We start from the raw sequence: 19478 nt of genomic DNA, 5'->3' as shown, positions 1-19478 counted from the left end.
ATGTAAAACCACGATAATGTTTAGATAAAAATACTTGTATGGTGATTATTTGACGTGTACGTATGTACCAACGATTTTATTTAAAAATATTGAATTCAGGTAATAGTTTTAAGCCAAAAAATGTATTAGTTTTCAGGAACTGAACAGCATTTTCGCAAAGTATATGTTTCGGCATGACCATCGCACATTACTTTTTTACACCAACTACAGATTTTGCGTGTACTTTTACGATTTCACAGTGTTGACAACAGGGATATGCTGGTTGTTTATCGCTGGAAATATCAGATAAAATGGATAAATCACCTTCAGAAGTGGCAGCAAAGGAACCATCTAGTGCCATTTCGATAGCTTTACGTGTTTGGATGTGTCCCACCACCCGCGGAACTTTAGATAGTTGTTCTATTGCTGGTATAAAAAGCTGCTTGGCCGAGCTCCGCAAGAACTTTCGTCGCGGGTCTGTACGACGGTCATATGGATTATTTTCCGAGTAAATGATGAATGGTGCAAGTTCACTTATACATATCTAGCATGTTATAAAACATGGCCAAGGGCAATGCAAAGTTTCGCGTTTCGATGAATATGCAGAAAGCATTTTATCCATTCCGTCGACGCCTCCTTTGTTTGTATTGTAATCAAGGATATATTGTGGCCTTGTTTTTCTTTTCAACTACAATTGAATCTGTCAAAGGTGTGCTGGAAAGTATTATGGATGCTCTGCCTTTTTTTGGGACGTAAGATACCAAGAAAAACTTTCCATCGAGAAACCCGAAAATGTTAGGCTCTTCTGCTCGATTGCGGTCAGCCTTCATTTCATTTGGTACAACTGTCTTATTTTGGCGAACAGTACAAAGAAGAGCAAGACCTTTGGACATTGAATACTTGCCCAAGTTTAGCGATAAGAAAAAAGTGTCACAAATTGTAGTCCTTCCTGTGTTCTCCCAATGGCATACAAACCTTTGCACAACAACTTCTCCTACGTTGGTTGCTCGATTAGTATTTGAGTTCTTTCCCATATATATCTCACTTTTGAGTGGATAGAACGATTCATATAATATTTTGCATATATTTTATATAATGACTACAAATGTAGACTACCGGCTGCAAGATGATGTTTTTTTCAAATAGGGCCTGGGGGTCAGGCAAATAATAGTTCCATTGATATTATGCTCTTAATCGACTCAGAATTGATAATTAGGAAGCTACTGAAAACCTCGAGCATTGTTGTTTCCGAACTTTTTGTTTTATTTGACTTTTTCCCCCAAATTGCTACAAATGTAGACTACCGGGCACATGAAGGTTAAAGAAGGTCCGACGCATTTTTGTGAATATCACTGAGGGAATATTTGTGCTTTTTTTTATATGCGACTGAGTTCTCAGGTCTCGTATTTATTTTAACACATCAAAAATTTTCAAGCACAACTCTCGAATTTTAGAAAATGATTTTAAAATTTATTTACATACCTTTAGCTACGTAACTCTTTAAATTTTTTTCTAATTTTAACTAAAATAAATGAAAATACTGCTATTTTCGCGTTCGCACTTGTATAAATTTAATACATTGTCAGGTGCGAGAAGACATTTTAAAATAAATTGTTAAAGGACGAAAGTGATTTTAAATTCAGTGATCGATGTGTAACCAAGAAAGTGCAAATGTACTTGAAATACAATTTTTATACTCAGTTGAGCAGAGCTCACAGAGTATATTAACTTTGATTGGATAACGGTTGGTTGTACAGGTATAAAGGAATCGAGATATATATAGACTTCCATATATCAAAATCATCAGTATCGAAAAAAATTTGATTGAGCCATGTCCGTCCGTCCGTTCGTCCGTCCGTCCGTCTCTCCGTTAACACGATAACTTGAGTAAATTTGGAGGTATCTTGATGAAATTTTGTACGTAGATTCCTGGGCACTCCTCTCAGATCGTTATTTAAAATTAACGATATCGGACTATAACCACGCCCACTTTTTCGATATCGAAAATTTCGAAAAACCGAAAAAATGCGATAATTAATTTCCAAAGATGGATAAAGCGATGAAACTTAGTAGATGGGTTGACCTTATGATGCAGAATAGAAAATTAGTAAGATTTTGGACAATGGGCGTGGCACCGCCCACTTTTAAAAGAAGGTAATTAAAAGTTTTGCAAGCTGTAATTTGGCAGTCGTTGAAGATATCATGATGACGTTTGGCAGGAACGTTACTCTTAGTACTATATGTGTGCTAAATAAAAATTAGCGAAATCGGATGACGAAGACGCCCACTTTTAAAACAAATTTTTTAAAGTAAAATTTTAACAAAAAATTTTTTATCTTTACAGTATAAAAGTAAATTATGTCAACATTCGACACCAGTAATGATATGGTGCAACAAAATACAAAGATAAAAGAAAATTTCAAAATGGGCGTAACTCCGCCCTTTTTCATTTAATTCGTCTAGAATACTTTTAATGCCATAAGTCGAACAAAAATTTACCAATCCTTGTTATGTGTGGTAGGGACATAGATAATATGACGATAACTGTTTTCTGTAAAAATGGCCGAAATCGGTTGAAGCCACGCCCAGTTTTTATACACAGTCGTCCGTCTGTCCTTCCGCTCGGCCGTTAACACGATAACTTGCGCAAAAAACGATATATCTTAACTAAACTTAGTTCACGTACTTATCTGAAGTCACTTTATCTTTGTATAAAATATGGCCGAAATCCGACTATGACCACGCCCACTTTTCCGATATCGAAACTTACGAAAAATGAAAAAATTGCCCTAATTTTGTACCAAATATGAAAAAAGAGATGAAACATGGTAATTGGATTGGTTTATTGACGCAAAATATAACTTTAGAAAAAACTTTGTAAAATGGGTGTGACACCTACCATATTAAGTAGCAGAAAATAAAAAAGTTCTGCAGGGCGAATTCAAAAGCCCTTGAAATCTTCTCAGGAATACTGTTCGTGGTATGACATATATAAATAAATTAGCGGAACCCGACAGAAGATGTTCTGGTCCACATTTTGGTCGATATCTCGAAAACGCCTTCACATATACAACTAAGGGCTACTCCCTTTTAAAACCCTCATTAATACTTTTAATTTGATACCCATATCGTACAAACACATTCTAGAGTCACCCCTGGTCCACCCTTATTGCTATATCTCGAAAAGGCGTCCACTTATAGAACTAAGGCCCACTACGTTTTGAATAATCATTAACACCTTTCATTTAATACACATGTCATACAAACACATTCCAGGGTTACCCTAGGTTCATTTTCCTACATGGTGATTTTCCTTATTTTGGCTCCATAGCTCTCAACTGAGTATGTAATGTTCGGTTATACCCGAACTTAGCCTTCCTTACTTGTTTTAATTAAAATTGCGCTTTTATAACAAAGTCAAAAATGTATGAATTAATGCTATTGCTTTAACAATTATTTTTTATTAAAATTGTCCTGTTATAACAAAGCCAAAAATGTATGAACTAATGCTTTTGCTGCAATACACTATACATACATATAAACATAAAAAACACTTTAATGAATTGTACAACAAAAACTTTATAAGACTTTTGTTACTTATACATAACCCTGTAGTATAACGGGCAAACCAAATCGTCACATTCCATTTCTATGCTATTCGTATAGCCAATATGATTACTTTGTGTTATTTTGTTATTCACTCATAAGAAACACGTGATTCGAAAATTTTTAAGGAAAGTATATGGGGTATTCCATCCCATTTCGACCAATTTTGAACCCGACCCCTTTAGAATTGGCTGAAAGTTTTTCTTCTTTTTCTAGCTTACGAAAGACGTTTTTCAGAATTTTAATCGTAGATTACCATAATATATAAAGAAAAGAATACTTAAAAATCATTTTCTTACATTTTTTTGTTATATAAATAAAATTGATAAAAAAAAAATTTTATTTTTGAAAATTTTTTTTTCAATTAAATAAAAAAAAATATTAAAAAAAATCGGCCCACTCCGGGATTAGTGGGGATGATTGCAGAATTGATTGAAGTTTTTTATGAGAAAAAAAAATTGCGAAATTCGAAAAATCTCGAAAAACTGAAAAATTCAAAAAAAACTTTAAATTTTTTTGTATTTTTTCCGAAAAGTACATTTAAAAACAAATTTAAAAAAAAAGATCCCAAACGGTCAATTTTTGAAAAAGGTTTGGTATTTTGAAAACAAAAACGGTGTTTTTTTTTTAAATTCATAACTTTTTTTGAGTTGGATGAAAAAATTCTGAAAAACGTCTTTCGTACGCTAGAAAAAGAAGAAATACTTTCAGCCAATTCTAAAGGGGTCGGGTTCAAAATTGGTCGAAATGGGATGGAATACCCCATATACTTTCCTTAAAAATCTCGAAACAAAAACAACTCCCTGTCCAGAAGGTCTTAGTGCGCTACTTAAAACTAAATGGGTAAGTACTGACCAAAAAGCATTGGCACATTAACGCTTGTGTTAAACTGTCGGAGATCCTGCATGTAAGGCAATGCAAGCATGCAGCTGAAGACATTATCACCGCAACATCAGCCTGAACGAAGCCAGCAACACGATCACACAATAAACATATTATGCCTACATCAAGTCACACACACATATATACCGCAATAGACCCGGCCGTACCCACTTCAACCGCAACATCAAACAACAAGATACCCAAGTCATACGAGAACAACAACGACAGCTTCTACTGACACACGAACGACTATAATAATATGGTCGCAACATGTCATCAAACGCAGCCAAAATCATCAACGCATCGTCTATAATAGCACGACCACAGCAAGAAGGCCGTCAGTCAGAACGGAGCCATGGTAGTAAACAGTTCTAAGCTGAAGAGTGATAGCTCGTAGATAGGGTTTGACCAGTGCCAGACATCTTTACTAAGGTTAGACGCAATATGAGCCAAACCAAGCTTTAGGTTGCGCACCGTCTTTCCGCCACCATCAACCGTGAGCCGCTATATTAACGCGAGTGGACGTCGTAAGAGCGACGCCAACGAAAGCAGCCACGGCAGCAACAGAACCATCGACGCCAACTTAGTCAGCAACAGAGCCATCAACGCGATAGTTCGTAGATAGGGTTTGACCAGTGCGAGATATCACCACCCGACGTACACGCAAACTTAGCCGTACGTGAGTGTTGTGGTTTTTTCCCGCTCATTAAACCCTTAAGGCTGCGCTCCGCCGAATCATCACAGTCGACCGCGAGGCGACCCGCAACCGCTACCGAGGCATTGTCGTTCAGCAAAAGGTATAGCCCGGCACTATGATCATTAATCGGATCTACGGACGGACGGTGATAGCTCGTAGATTGGGTTTGACCAGTGCGAGACATCACCACCCGACGTGGACGCAGACTGAGCCGTACGTGGGTGTTGTGGTTTTCACCCGCTCATTAAACGCTTAAGGCTGCGCCCCACCGACTCATCACAGCCGACAGCGAGGCGACCCGTAATCGCTACCGAGCCATCGTCGATCTGCAAAGCATCAGCGGCCACAAAGCGTCGTCAGCGAGATTCCTCAATGACCGCATATCCTTTTAATCAAGCGTCCTCAGTGACTAAATACTAACCGCGACGCCAGCATCAAAGCGTCATCAGCGAGGGTTCCCAGTGGCCGCATACTCATTATAACCAAGCGCCCTCAGTGACCGCGCATACACATCATAATAAAGCATCCTCAGTGATTAAATACTTACCGCGACGCCAGCATCAAAGCGTCATCAGCGAGCGTCCCCAGTGGCCGCATACTCATCACAACTGAGCGTCTTCAATGAACGCATATCCTTTTAATCAAGCGTCCTCAGGTACTAAATATTAACCCCGACACCAGCGTCAAAGCGTCATCAACGAGCGCCTCCAGTGGCCAATCGCGTCCGCCAGCGTCAAAGCATCATCAACGAGCGTCCCCAGCTGCCGCATACCCGTCATAATCAAGCGTCCTCAGTGACCAAATACAAATCGCGATCGCTGGCGCCACGACAGCGCCAACGACAATAGAGCGCTCTTCAGCGACAACGTACTAATCGCGACCGCCAGCGCAGTAATAGCGTTAGCGAAAGCGCTTCCCAAGGCAGTCGGTTCTATGTACCGGAGCGACTCGGGATTTTTCCCGACCAAGGACTGTCATTTCAGTGTGACCCCATTTAATTTGTTGCGTCCCTCCCACAAATTGTCATCCTCCCAGCAGCTCCTTGCAGCAGGACTGCTCCATATTCTCTTACTCCGTGAAGGCATCGAGTCCAATCCGGGTCCGTCTCCTGACCCCGGTCCTGAGAAATGGTTTTGCTGCATCTGCCCGAAAGGAATCTTTTTAGGACGGCCATACTCTGTTCAGTGTGTCTCGTTATACATTTTTGTGGCTCATTGCTGTTCACGCCCAAGGGCGTCCCGTAGTCTACGCCAAAGCGCCCCCTCTCCACTACCTTCCAGCAGCCCCGCTGCTCAGCAAGCCACAACAAGTACCCGCTGCTGCTCGCGCCCCACGGCGCCAACAACTCAAACAGCTGATACCACTCATAACTACTACCTTCGTAGTAGAGTTGGTAGCAATGCTGAGCATCAGCCCTTCCCCCGTCTTCTCCCCCCTCTTTTCCGGCAGCAATCGTGCAGGTCAGGGAAACAGACTCTTAGTCCCTACCTCCGTTTGCACCGTCTGCCAGCACAGAATATATAGGTTTGCGACATCCGCCCAATGCAGCTCCTGCCTTGGGTGGTGCCGCTTTCCTAGATGTTCTGGTCTCCGCGACGGCAGCCCCCGACCGGTTTCATCGCGCCATGTTGCCAGGTCGCAAACCCAAATCATCCGGGTACCCCACTGCTTGCCCGAGGACGCCCAGTCCCAGGGCCACAACAGCAATTGCGTCCTGGCCTTCCACAACCCAGGCGTAGTCACCCGTTACTCACCCCCAGAGTGGCGGCGTCTCCCCTTATGCACTTCAGAATTCTGCAGTTAAACTTTAATGGACTAACTGGGAAGATTACGGATATAGTCGATTTCATGAAGCGGCACAACATCCGCATTGCTGCGATTCAAGAGACTAAACTCACAGCAAGATCTGCATTGCAGACCTGCTCTGGGTATAATGTCCACAGGAAAGACCGCGAGAGCAGAAATGGAGGCGGCCTCGCGTTTATCATACACCACTCTGTGCAATATTATTTATTTGATCCTGGCATCGACCGCAGGAACAATGTCTTAGAACGTCAAGGCCTATCTGTCCGGTCAGGCGATGCAAACCTAGAAATCATCAACATCTACATTCCTCCTGCCACCTGTTGCCCCAGTGGATACCGCCCTAATATCAGGGCCTTACTCACTGGCAACAATCGCATTATCTTATGCGATTTCAATGCCCATCTCGATCTATGGCATTCAAACTTGCAGGCGGACAGTAGGGGTGAAATGTTGGCGGATCAAATAGAAGAAACGACGTTCTGCACAATAAACGGAGACGCCCCCACACGTATGGTAGGAAGCTGTCGCAGCTCGCCAGATATCTCAATCGTGAGCGCATAACTCGTAAACTGCGTCAACTGGCAGCCGATGGTAACATTGGCATCCGACCACCTGCCCATACTTATTTCGCTCGAGCGTACCGCCGACTTCATCGCCACCGAAAAACGCACTTTCATAAACTTCAAAAAAGGAAAGTGGGATGAATATAAATCTTTTACAGACAACCGCTTTGCTGCCCTCCCTACGACTGATGCCCGCCAAGGGGAGCGTGCCTTCCGAAAGGTCATTGAATCCGCCACGGCACGTTTCATTCCCGCCGGGAGAATTCCCGAAATCCGGCCCCACTTCCCGGCGGAGCCTGCAAACTTAGCGAGAGAACGTGACCTTATAAGACAGCTTGATCCAGGCGACCCCCAAATAAGGGATATAAAACAACGCATCAGATTGCTTGTGGACGAACACAAGCGGGCGAAATGGGGGGAGCACCTAAGAGGTTGTAACCTCTCTACCGGTGTGGGTAAACTTTGGTCCACCGTAAAGTCCCTTTGGCCTTTGGCGACAAAGTGCTGTCGAGATGTAGACGGAGAGCCAATAGACACGCACATAAACACAAATTCAGCGCGTCACCAATCACCATCACCGCTAAAGAGGTTGAGGATGCCATTGGTCGCGCTAAACCATCCGAAGCAGTGGGCCCAGACGACATAGCCATGCCGATGCTTAAAAGCCTAGGGAAAGAGGGTTTCAAATATTTAGCGCATGTCTTCAACCTGTCTCTTTCCACCTTTGTCATACCCGAGAAATGGAAAATGGCCAAGGTGGTCCCACTACTAAAGCCTGGGAAACCAGCTAACATAGGTGAGTCGTATCGTCCGATATCTTTCCTATCGCCAGTAGCAAAGACGCTTGAAGCCATTTTGCTCCCTTATTTCTAAGCAAATCTGCAGCTAGCCCCTCATCAGCATGGCTTCAGAAAACGCCATAGCACTACCACCGCGCTAAATGCCATTAGCACCCAGATAAATTGCGGTTTAAATCAATACCCCCACCATAGAACAGTACTCGTAGCGCTAGACCTATCGAAAGCTTTTGATACGGTCAACCATGGCTCGTTACTGCAAGATCTGGAAGAGTCTACCCTTCCCCCATGTCTTAAAAGGTGGGCCACAAATTATCTGGGTGGTCGGCAGGCATCGGTGCAATTTAGAAACGAAACATCAAAATCGAGGAGAATTAAACAAGGGGTGCCACAGGGTGGTGTCCTATCCCCACTTTTGTTTAATTTCTATATATCTAAGCTACCTTCACCACCGGAAGGAGTCACAATCGTTTCCTACGCCGATGACTGCAAAATAATGGCCACTGGCCCAGGCCCAAAGATCGATGCGCTATGCAATAAAATAAACGGCTACCTCCCTGATCTCTCCAGTTTTTTCGCCTCGCGAAACCTGCCATTATCACCGACTAAATCTTCTGCGACCTTATTTACAACATGGACGTCCCAAATGTCGACCATTTTGAACATCCACGTCGATGGCACTATGCTACCGACTGTCCTACACCCCAAAATCTTGGGTGTGACGTTTGATCAGGATCTACATTTTGGTGAGCACGCAGCCGCAATCGTTCCGATAATTCAGAGCCGTAACAAAATCCTCAAATCCCTCGCTGGCAGTACCTGGGGAAAAGACAAAGAAACGCTGGAAGAAACTACAGGCCTGCCAAAATACTGCTCTCAGAATCGCCACGGGCTGTCTTCTTATGTCTCCAGAACACCATCTGCATAATGAGGCGAGAATACTCCCCATCAGGGGAGAAATGAGATGCTGACCAAACAGTTCCTGTTGAATACCCAGAAACCTGGGCATCCCAACAGACATCTGATTGAATTGATGAGCCAGCACCGCCTAGGGGCTTAAGGAGTCATCTCCGTAAGCATTTTGAGGAAATACGGCACCTGAGAACCCAGCCGTATGAAGCGAAAAAACACAAGCAGGTCCTTGGTGAACTCCATGAACAGGCGTCGGACCTTTATGCCGGGAATTGCCCGGTGAATCCAGTACTTAAAGAAAAGTATCCAAAACTCGCGGAAGAGGAACGCATACTCCCCAGGGAAACGCGTGTCACTCTTGCTCAACTTCGTTCTGGATACTGTAACAGGTTAAACCCTTACCTATCCAGAATCAACCCCGACATACAAAATGTATGCCCCGCTTGCAATGTGTCCCCACATGACACCAACCATCTCTTAAATTGTATTGTGGAACCAACGCCTCTAACACCCCCTTCCCTATGGTCCACCCCTATTGAAACGGCAAGTTTCCTTGGACTCTCGTTAGAGGATATTGATGGCAATTTGTGATCGGTCGCGGCTATTAGGTGGGGCGAGCATTGCTACACAACAACAATAACAAGCAGCGCGTCCTCAGCGACCGAATACCTAGCACGACAGCCAACGCAGCGATGAACGCCAGCGTAGGCCGCCAACAAGGCATAACATAACGGGACCGGGTGGACGGTTAGCCAGAACGAATGGCTTAGTAATATCAACGTAAGCAAGCACACCAGCAGACATGATAACGGGACCGGATGGACCGTTACCAAGCAGGCCACGCCAAGGCCCAACACCAATAAAGCGAGTAAATGAATTTATATGAAGTTTTTAGACATAATTGTGTTGTAAATAGTTAAGTAAGTTAAATCAAGTGAATTGTATGCCTTGGAAAAGGCCCAAACGTATAAATTTATTGTACGGAACCCTGGACACGGCATGTATACCCCAGAAATTTTTTAAGAAGCATCGGGCACAGGGAAAGCTTCGTTAAAATTGGTGCCCGAGCAGAGACCCTCCAAGTCGTATAACTTACTCTTGAGAGAGAAAAATTCCTAAAGATTCTAAAATGTCGGAGTCGGATAATATCGCCAAAGAACAGTTATTGTCCATCGCCAAGAGCTAGACATCGAGCACGCCGACACAACGCAAGAGATCCGAAAGCGGATAGCTTTAACAATTTCCAAGGCACCAACCGACTCCGAGATATCCTCGCAATCGCACCCATCAACGATCAAGTACGGAAGAGGTCAGTGCAATACGATAGTGGACGTGATCCCCTAGCATTCGTAGAGCGGCTGGAAGAATTGGCAGAGGTATACATGGTAAGTTCAGACCTCCTTCCGAAAACTATGCCTGAATTACCATGCAACACCACCCTCCAGTGGTACCGCAACAACAACGAACACTGGACGAACTGGGCGGCCTGCAAGCGTGATTTCGTTCGATTTTTTTTACCGGCCAGATATTTCGAGTGTCTAGAGGAAGACGTACGACAGCGAAAGCAACACGCACGGGACAAATACAAGGATTACGTGCTTTCAATACAAAATTTAATGCGGCGCGCCGGTTACAGTAACGTGCAACGGCTAGAAACGATATTTAGAAACAGCCATCCGGATTACCTACTGTATATCCGCCGAAGAGATTGCAACAATTTAGCGGAGCTTCTCACCCTCACGGAAGACTACGAGGCATCCACGAAGGCCATCGACGGACGTCGGAAGTACCAGGATGGGAGATAGCGAGACAAGTCGTAGGTGAGAAAGCAACGATCCCACGATCAAACCAGTCACCTCACCAGCAGCCACCACAAGATAGGATTCCCAACACGCAGCACCCGCAAAACTCCGAACAACGTATGTAAAAGGTGTGGCCAAGAAGGCCATTACAGATGCCGAAGTCCGAGAAAGTTATTCTGTTGGGAGTGCCGTCAGCCTGATATACGAACAATACAATGTTACCGTCGACGAACCGCCAGGAAACGAGAAAGGGATTCACCGCGCCTTGTCCTCGACCCATCGCCGACATACCAGTAACCATGCGCCAAGAGCGTGGTCGTCTCTACGCCCTAGTCCAACTTGGCGGACAAACAGCAGAAGCCGTCATCGACACCGGGGCCTCGCGAAGTTTCGTATCAACTGTAGTAGTAGAACGCATGGTGAACTCAGGAGGCGGCGAAAAGGTAGACACAGCCCTCCAGCAGCCAGCTAGCAACAACACTGAAACAAATACGCCTTGGCGAGTCAGCGCACCACACCGTGTTACACGTTATACCCGGAGCCACTGATACCATCATAATCGGTCTGGACACGCTAGGGGATATGGGAGCTACAGTATCCTGCAGAGCGAGTCGCATCGTTTTGACCGAACCCTTTAGGCTAAACGCATCCACACCATGTGTTACCGCATCACAAGTGGCGAACGATAGAAAAGAACCTGTTACTAGGAACGGTGCCCCATCCAAGAAGACCAAAGGAAGACGCTCGAGGCGAATAAAAACGACCGGTGAGAAGACCGACAGGACAAATCATGGCAGTTCCATCACCCAAGCCCCCAGGAGAAGGGCTTACTCGGGCTGTCACCGCAACAACAACCTGAGTCGGTTAATAAAATCTACACTGACAGTTTCCAACAACAAAAATAAGTGCGTCACTTTCGAGCGTTCCGAAACATGGCAAATGTTGCCCGGGAGCTCGAGTCAATCAGCACAACCCAGTCAAATGGTTAACGAGACGGCCTTTATCACACGCCCCGCACAAGGCTATAATACCAGGGGCACATACAATAACAATCACCAGGACTTTGCGAACGCAGTGTCCCGACAGCCATTGCAGATCCTACTGCAGGCCACGACAACGAATCCACAATCAAGTGGTGGCAGCGACGCGTCGATGAAGTACGCACCAACCTGGAGAAGTACACCGACTATGTGTTAGTGGACGAATAACTCTACCGCCACATTCCATGCCGATCCCACTACGACCGTGGAAATTATGCGTACCAACCCCACTCCGACAGCGTGTACTACAAGCGAACCACGACACACCAAGCGCTGCTCACATGGGTATCCGCCGGATGGCGGCACGCATCGCCAACCACTTTATTCGCCAGGGATGTTCCGCGACATCAGTCGTTACGTACGCCAATGCGAGTCTTGCCAAGAATATTTATTTATTTATTTATTTTTATTTATTTCAAAGTAAATCTAGGACAAATTAAAATATCCTTACAGACTATTTACAAATTATTAGCTTAAATATTATCTATCATATAAGTCATTTAGTATAAGTTTAAACTTTGATTTATTTACTGAAAAATCAATTTCCCTGGCATTAGTAAGAAGATTGAATTCCTTCAATGCCCTAATAATAGGCGAATTAGCGATATATGTCGTTCTGGCCCTATCCAATAAAAAAATATCATGATTTCGAAGTGTTCTAGATGGTATATTGAAGCGAATACGCTCCAAAAGAAACGGTGAGTCAATCGTGCCCCCTATCAAATCATAAATAAATATCAGCGCTAAAATAGATCTTCTACTATCCAGAGGCTTTAGTCTTATAAGTAGACATCTAGAGTAGTAAGATGGTAAAGGATCCTGAAAACGTAATGACCGGAGCCCAAAACGCAAAAATTTTTTCTGGATCATTTCAAGTCGCTGTATATGACAAGCGTGGTATGGTCTCCAAACGAAGGAAGCATATTCCAGTTTAGACCGTACAAGCGATGTATATAGTAGCTTTAACGTATAGGGATCATGGAAGTCCGAGCTAAAGCGGCGAATGAACGCAAGCATTGAATATGACTTAGCAATAACACAGTTAAGTTGACTCTGAAAGAGAAATTTAGCATCGAAGACAATTCCAAGATCTAATATTTCATCAACAGTTTTCAAAACAGAAAGACCGATGTGATACGAGGTGTTAATACCATTACGGGATTTTGAAAATGAGATGTGAAAGCACTTATTAATATTTATATGTAAGCAATTCCTACTACACCAATCTATTACTCTGTCAAAATCTGACTGCAGCCGTAGGGAATCTGCCTGATTTGTGACTGATGTAAAAATTTTCAAATCATCTGCGTACAACAAAAAATTCGAGTAAATGAAGCAATGACGTATGTCATTAATAAAAATTACGAATAGGAGAGGTCCTAGGACACTTCCTTGAGGAACACCAGAGGTCGCGGTAAAAGAACGAGAACTGACACCATCAACCACAACAGTACAACTCCGATCCGCCAGGTAAGACTTCACCCATGATAGAATATTGGAGTGAAATCCCAGATCAGCAAGTTTTAAAAGTAGTAATTTATGGCTAACTTTATCGAAAGCCTTAGAAAAATCAGTGTATATGGTATCTACTTGTGCTCTATTATTAAAGACAGAGAGACAGAGAGACAATATTCAGTAAAAACAGCAAGATTAGTCACAGTCGACCTACCGGACATAAAACCATGCTGGTTGGGTGAAATAATACTTTTTACCGCAAACGATATCTTTTCCTTAATTATAATCTCGAAAAGTTTCGATATTGTGGAAAGTTTTGATATTGGGCGGTAGTTGGCAATATTGCTCTTATTGCCACTTTTGAAAATAGGAGTAATGCAAGTTACTTTCCAGGCATTAATAAAATCTCCCCGCATTAGAGATTTATTGAAAATTAATAAAATCGGATAAGCAATTGCAACAGTATTTTTAAGCAAAAATGAACACAGTCCATCCACATCAGATTGTTTTGAGGACTTTAACACCGAAATTCCCCGAATAACATCATCAAGTGATATGGAAAGTTCACCAAAATTTATTTGAGTATTAACATCAGTATGCTCAACCACATCAGGCAAAACAGTATCAGACACAAAGTTAGAGCTGAAGAAATCTGCAAAAAGATTGACGGCATCAGCAAGAGAGTATGCAGAGGTTTCATTATAAAAAACATGAGATGGGATGCTAGAGCATGACTTTTTAGCTCTAACGTAGCGCCAGAAAGTTTTCGGATTCGACTTAATGTCGCATTCAAATTTCTCAACATATTTTTTATGAAGCCGATTTCTTAGGGATTTAAATTGCTTTGAATAATATACATATTTTTCCTTAAAAGCAGGCGAGTTAGACAATTTGTACTTTTTAAAGAATTTGTTTCGTAAATTCTTAAGTTTTTTTAACTCCTTCGTATACCAAGGAATTTTATGGCAATTTTTCCGCATTCGAGGGATCAAACTACTATACATTTGGTTGACTTTACCTTTGAAAATATCAAAGCATTCACTAACACCAACACCTGAGAATATACTATCCCAATCAATTATGCTTATTTTGGCGTTGATAGCATCAAAATCACAGTTTCTAAAATTATAGTTTCCTGAGTTCTATCTAATCGAATTTTTTTAAACTCATAAGATTCTAATTCCAAAACTAATGGAACATGATGTAAGCCAGGGCACGAGAGAGGATCAAGACATTCGGAGAGTGAAAAAGTCATGGTATCACTAATCAAAATTAGATCCAACGTCCTAGACAAGTTATTAATAAAGGTGTTTACCTGGGCAAGATTCGCGTTCAATAAGTTATCAACGACATATATTTCAGAAACACTATTAACGTTATTTGGATACAAAACTAAACTATCATCCACGGCTGCCCAGCCTACATTCCCTAAGTTGAAATCAGAAATACAAACATTATTCTCATGTCGCTTAGATACTAAATCTACAATATTATCTACATGTGCCATGTACACATGATCTTCACTTCCTGGTGGAATATATGAGGCACATACAAAGAGAGGCAAAGAGCCATATATGCAAACACATAGTTGATCTAACAGTGAGTCTCCATTCTGCAGCGATATAATTGACGAACCATATTTCCTTTGAACGGCGATTAAAATTCCACCACCCCGAGTAGCGCCAGTTTTTATCGAGTCGCGGTCTTTGCGATAGACATTGTAGAGGTTAGGATCAAAAAATTCGGAGTCATAAAATGCACAATTAAGCCAGGTTTCCACAAAAACTAGAGCATCGTAGTTCAAATCAGAAGTGAATTCATAAAGCTTCTTAGATTTAGTTGTAAGTCCCGATGAATTTTCATAATAAATACTAAGAGGCCTGTCATAGGCTTGTGGTGTTACGGAACCTGTTGCGCTGAACCACTCCTTTGAAAAAACTGGAATGGTCGTATAATTACATTGATTGGCCAGATACTCGCATCAACTACTTTATCATAAAATGATTCAGTTACGCCCAGTTTGAAAGTAATTTTCCTAAGGTCAGACAGCTCAGTACCTTTTCTTACAAGTTTATCGCATTTCAAATAAATCTAGTTTATGCCAGCATACTTCGAGACGTAGTTCACAATATCTTCTTCAGTTACACTAGGCTGGAAAGATGAGACATGCAACCATTTAAGCTTAGCGGCAACACCTAGTTCTACATTATTGCTGACACCAAAAGCTAATGGCTTATGTAGATTTATGCGAGAACTCTTTATTTTCGGTTTAGACCCTGGGACTCTGCTTAGGTTAGCGCCATTCGTATCATTACAATCAATCTGCACACTATTTGATTTTGTCTTGGCAGCATCATCATAACTAGGTGGTAACGCTTGTATAGTACTAGTACCAGAGCTAGCAGACGGGGTGGCAGGTTGAGCTTGAACAGAAATTATAGATGGAGCCTTTGAAGAAGCATGATGATCCACTGGCTCATTCGCTTGGTTAGCATTTTTAACTTTAAATTTCTTTGCACGCTTGGTCTTTTGTAGAATCATCAATTGACCCTCATTATTAACATCATTAGAGATTAGAGACAAGGTACCATTAGAAGTAAGCAAACCTTTAGCGCTTACTGTATTATTATTATTAGCATTCATATAAGCATTCACATTATCATGCGGACACAGCGCGGTAGGAGAAACAATTGTTGTCTCAGCACTTGAAGCGATATCTATATAAGAAGCAGTTGACCGTTTATCTACTGTGCTAGCGACAACGGAAGCAGCAACAACAGTAACACCTTCAGTACTTAGAACATCATTCGTATGTAGATTTGTAGGAGATCCAAGAGACGAATTAGAATTTTCGGTGATCTCTTCACGTTTGTTTACACTAAGAGCATACTCAGTGAAGAGCTTATGCAAATCACCAACAACAGAATGTAGCCCATTTATTTCAGCAGTTAATGATGTTATAGCGTCATCTTTAGCTTGCAGGCAGTTATGCAGAGAGTGAACTTCAGCACGTAGTGCATCACACTTGTTAGCTAACTCTTTGTTATCATTGCGAATAGCGGATAAAGCAGAAAGCACAGATCGCAAATCAACAGCATGACTATTGCATACCGCAGCACCTTTTTGCATACCTGCGTCTGAAATATCATTAGATAAAGTATCCAGAAGAGAGTTAGCACTTGTACTCTTATTTTTTATTATTTTCTGATTCTCAGTCAGAATTTGACGACTTTGATCACTTGTAGCGACAGGGGTGTCGGCAAACAAAGAGATGAACGACGTTCCGCCATACACACATTGCAATAAAACGATTTATTCGCGGAGTGCAAATAATCGACATCGGCTTGAACAAACCCAACACAGCTCAAATGAAAAATCTCTTTGCACTTTGCGCACTGAATCTTGGGGTCACTGCGCTCAACCTTTAGCTTACAATAGCAATGCATTATGAAAGCTTATATTACAAAGTTTATAAGCAATCAACACATATAAATTCACGACACTAGTTAATTGTGTCAGCAAGGTAATATGTTTACACATAACACAATCAAATAACTATGTAGGTACTTTATGCACGAAAAGTTTAAAATAACACGGAGCTTGATAAAATACGTCCGTCCGCGACAACTGCCGACTCAATATAAGGAGGGCCAACAAAAACCAGCCGGGAAATGCTCTCGCACCACCTACCAAAGGCCAAGGGGGCCTTGCGCAAGCCTGGCGCCGAAATACGACGGTCCGTACCAAATCTTGAGGTACATGTCACCTGTTATCGTCCAACTACGAAAAATCAACGGAGGGAAGGAGAAAACTGCGAACATCAGCGAATTGAAATTATATCACGCGGCCGAGGCCGCAGAACTATAAATAAAAAAAAGAGGGAAAGAAAAAAATAATCCGACACAAAATAAAATTTTTTTTAATATTCAAGAAGGACTCAGCCGCCAATATATATCACTAATGATCGAATTGACAACACCAATTGAGGGGATGTTTGGAATAATGATATAACTCAAGAATTAACCTTTTGAGAAAAGTGAAAAAAACTTAACAAAGCAGGTAAAAATAAATTTATACGTATATTGTGACTTGCGAAGCGAATATATTTGCCGAGTCGAACACGTTAGCGAACACACGAATGACCTTTTTCGCCTGCTTTGTGATGTTGCCATTCAAACAAATTGAATAAGTTCATCCGAATTTGACGTTTCTGTCACTTACTACATATGTTTTGATGTGTTTACAATATATCTATTTATATGTGCATAACCAAAAGTGTAATAAATTAATATAAAGATAAATAAAATAAATAAAGCGATGATTTCCAACATTGATCTTTTTTTCGAAGAAAGTTACAATGTCGAACAGCGAGCTAGCCTTCTTCGTCAGAGACGTTTTATAAGGAATTACTCCAATCCCATGGAGCTTCCGCCAACAGTGTAAGTTTAGTGCAGTTTGGTTCTTGAAGTATATATGGAAAATTGTATTTCAATGTAAATGTGTTTATAGATTCATTGCGAATTTTCGGCTTAGCAAGGATGCATTCATGTATGTCCTGGACAAAATTAATGACAATTTTCACTGCCGCCTGTCGTCGTCGCGCACTTCGTTTTTTTTGCCCATGGCAGTTATCAGCAAGCCATAGGAAATGAGTTCCAGTTGGGACTTGCTCAACCCGCAGTTTCCCTCGTTTTAAAGGAGATGCTGCCTATTTTAGAGAGAGTTATTTGTACGGCGGCAATAAATATAGAAATGAGTGAAGAAGAGAAGCAGGAGGCAAAAAGGAAGGTTGTCATCAAATCAGGAATACCGAACGTGATTGGGTGTGTTGATGGCACACATATTGGCATTTATGCTCCCAGTGAAAATCGACACCTTTATCTGAATAGGAAAGGGTTTTACAGCATTAATGCGATGATTGTAAGTTTTAAAGTTTTCAATACTCCAATATCGTTGATAATAAATTGTCTATACATTCCAGGCCTGCGACCATAACATGACCATCCGGTATGTGGATGCCAGATATGCTGGCTCCACACATGATTTTTTTATGTGGAACAATAGCGCATTAAAAACGTTTTTAGAGGATAATCAGCTAAACGGCGATAACTCTATTTACTTAGACAAGTTTACCTACTTTTGCTGGATAGAGAGTTAACTATCGATTTTCAATTTTCAAGCTGAGATTACTACAGTTTAACCGCCTAACTTTGGTGAGTTAACCTCCAGTTAACTAGCAAAGGTTACCTTTAGTTTATTTGACAGTAAAAATTTTGCTAAATATCTCAAATAGAATTGTGAGTCCATAGTTAACTGTGGCGTCATAATATAATAATAATAAGCAAAACATAATTGTACTTATAATTTGTAGGTGATTCCGGATACCCGCTGAGTTCATGCTTACTTACAACCTTTCGCATTGCACAGTCTGGAACTAGGGAATCACTTTTTAATAAGAAACATGCGAAAGGTAGAAACATTATTGAACGTACCATCGGAGTTTTGAAATGCCGTTTCAGATGCCTCCTTAGCGGTAATAAAATGCGCTACGATCCGGATAAAGTTAAAAAATTATTAACATATGTTGTGCTTTGCACAATATTTGCAAGCAATTTAGAATTAGTGACCCAGACGAAGCAGAAATTTTTATTGATTCCCTTTTTCCTTCGGAGCCAAGTAATGAAGATGGCAACGGTACACCAGGAGAGCGTCGTAGAAGACAGATAGCTGATGCTTTGGTGTAAAAGCCAACACTTTTTCGATAATAGAATAGGCCATATACAGAAAAATAATAGGAACAAAATTGAAGGTGGATATACTTATTGAGGTGTGCTTACTAATTTTCGTTTAAAATATAGCTTATTCAATAACAGAAACCACATTGATACAATTTTCAAAGTTTACACAAAGTTCAGAATAATTGATCAAACTTTCAGAAA

General features: G+C 41.7%; 1 protein-coding gene and 1 pseudogene across 23 annotated transcripts in view; one reads left to right on the top strand and one right to left on the bottom strand.

Moving 5' to 3' along the window:
* Positions 1-19478, bottom strand: part of RyR (Ryanodine receptor) — a 1962175-nt gene that overhangs the window by 1820377 nt on the left and 122320 nt on the right. The gene's annotated exons all lie outside the window — the stretch shown is intronic.
* LOC137246004 (putative nuclease HARBI1) lies at positions 17857-19283 on the top strand (annotated as a pseudogene).

This window comes from Eurosta solidaginis, chromosome 3 (assembly GCF_040869045.1).
Source record: "Eurosta solidaginis isolate ZX-2024a chromosome 3, ASM4086904v1, whole genome shotgun sequence".
NCBI lineage: Eukaryota > Metazoa > Arthropoda > Insecta > Diptera > Tephritidae > Eurosta > Eurosta solidaginis.
This window is presented reverse-complemented; position numbering and strand designations above follow the sequence as displayed.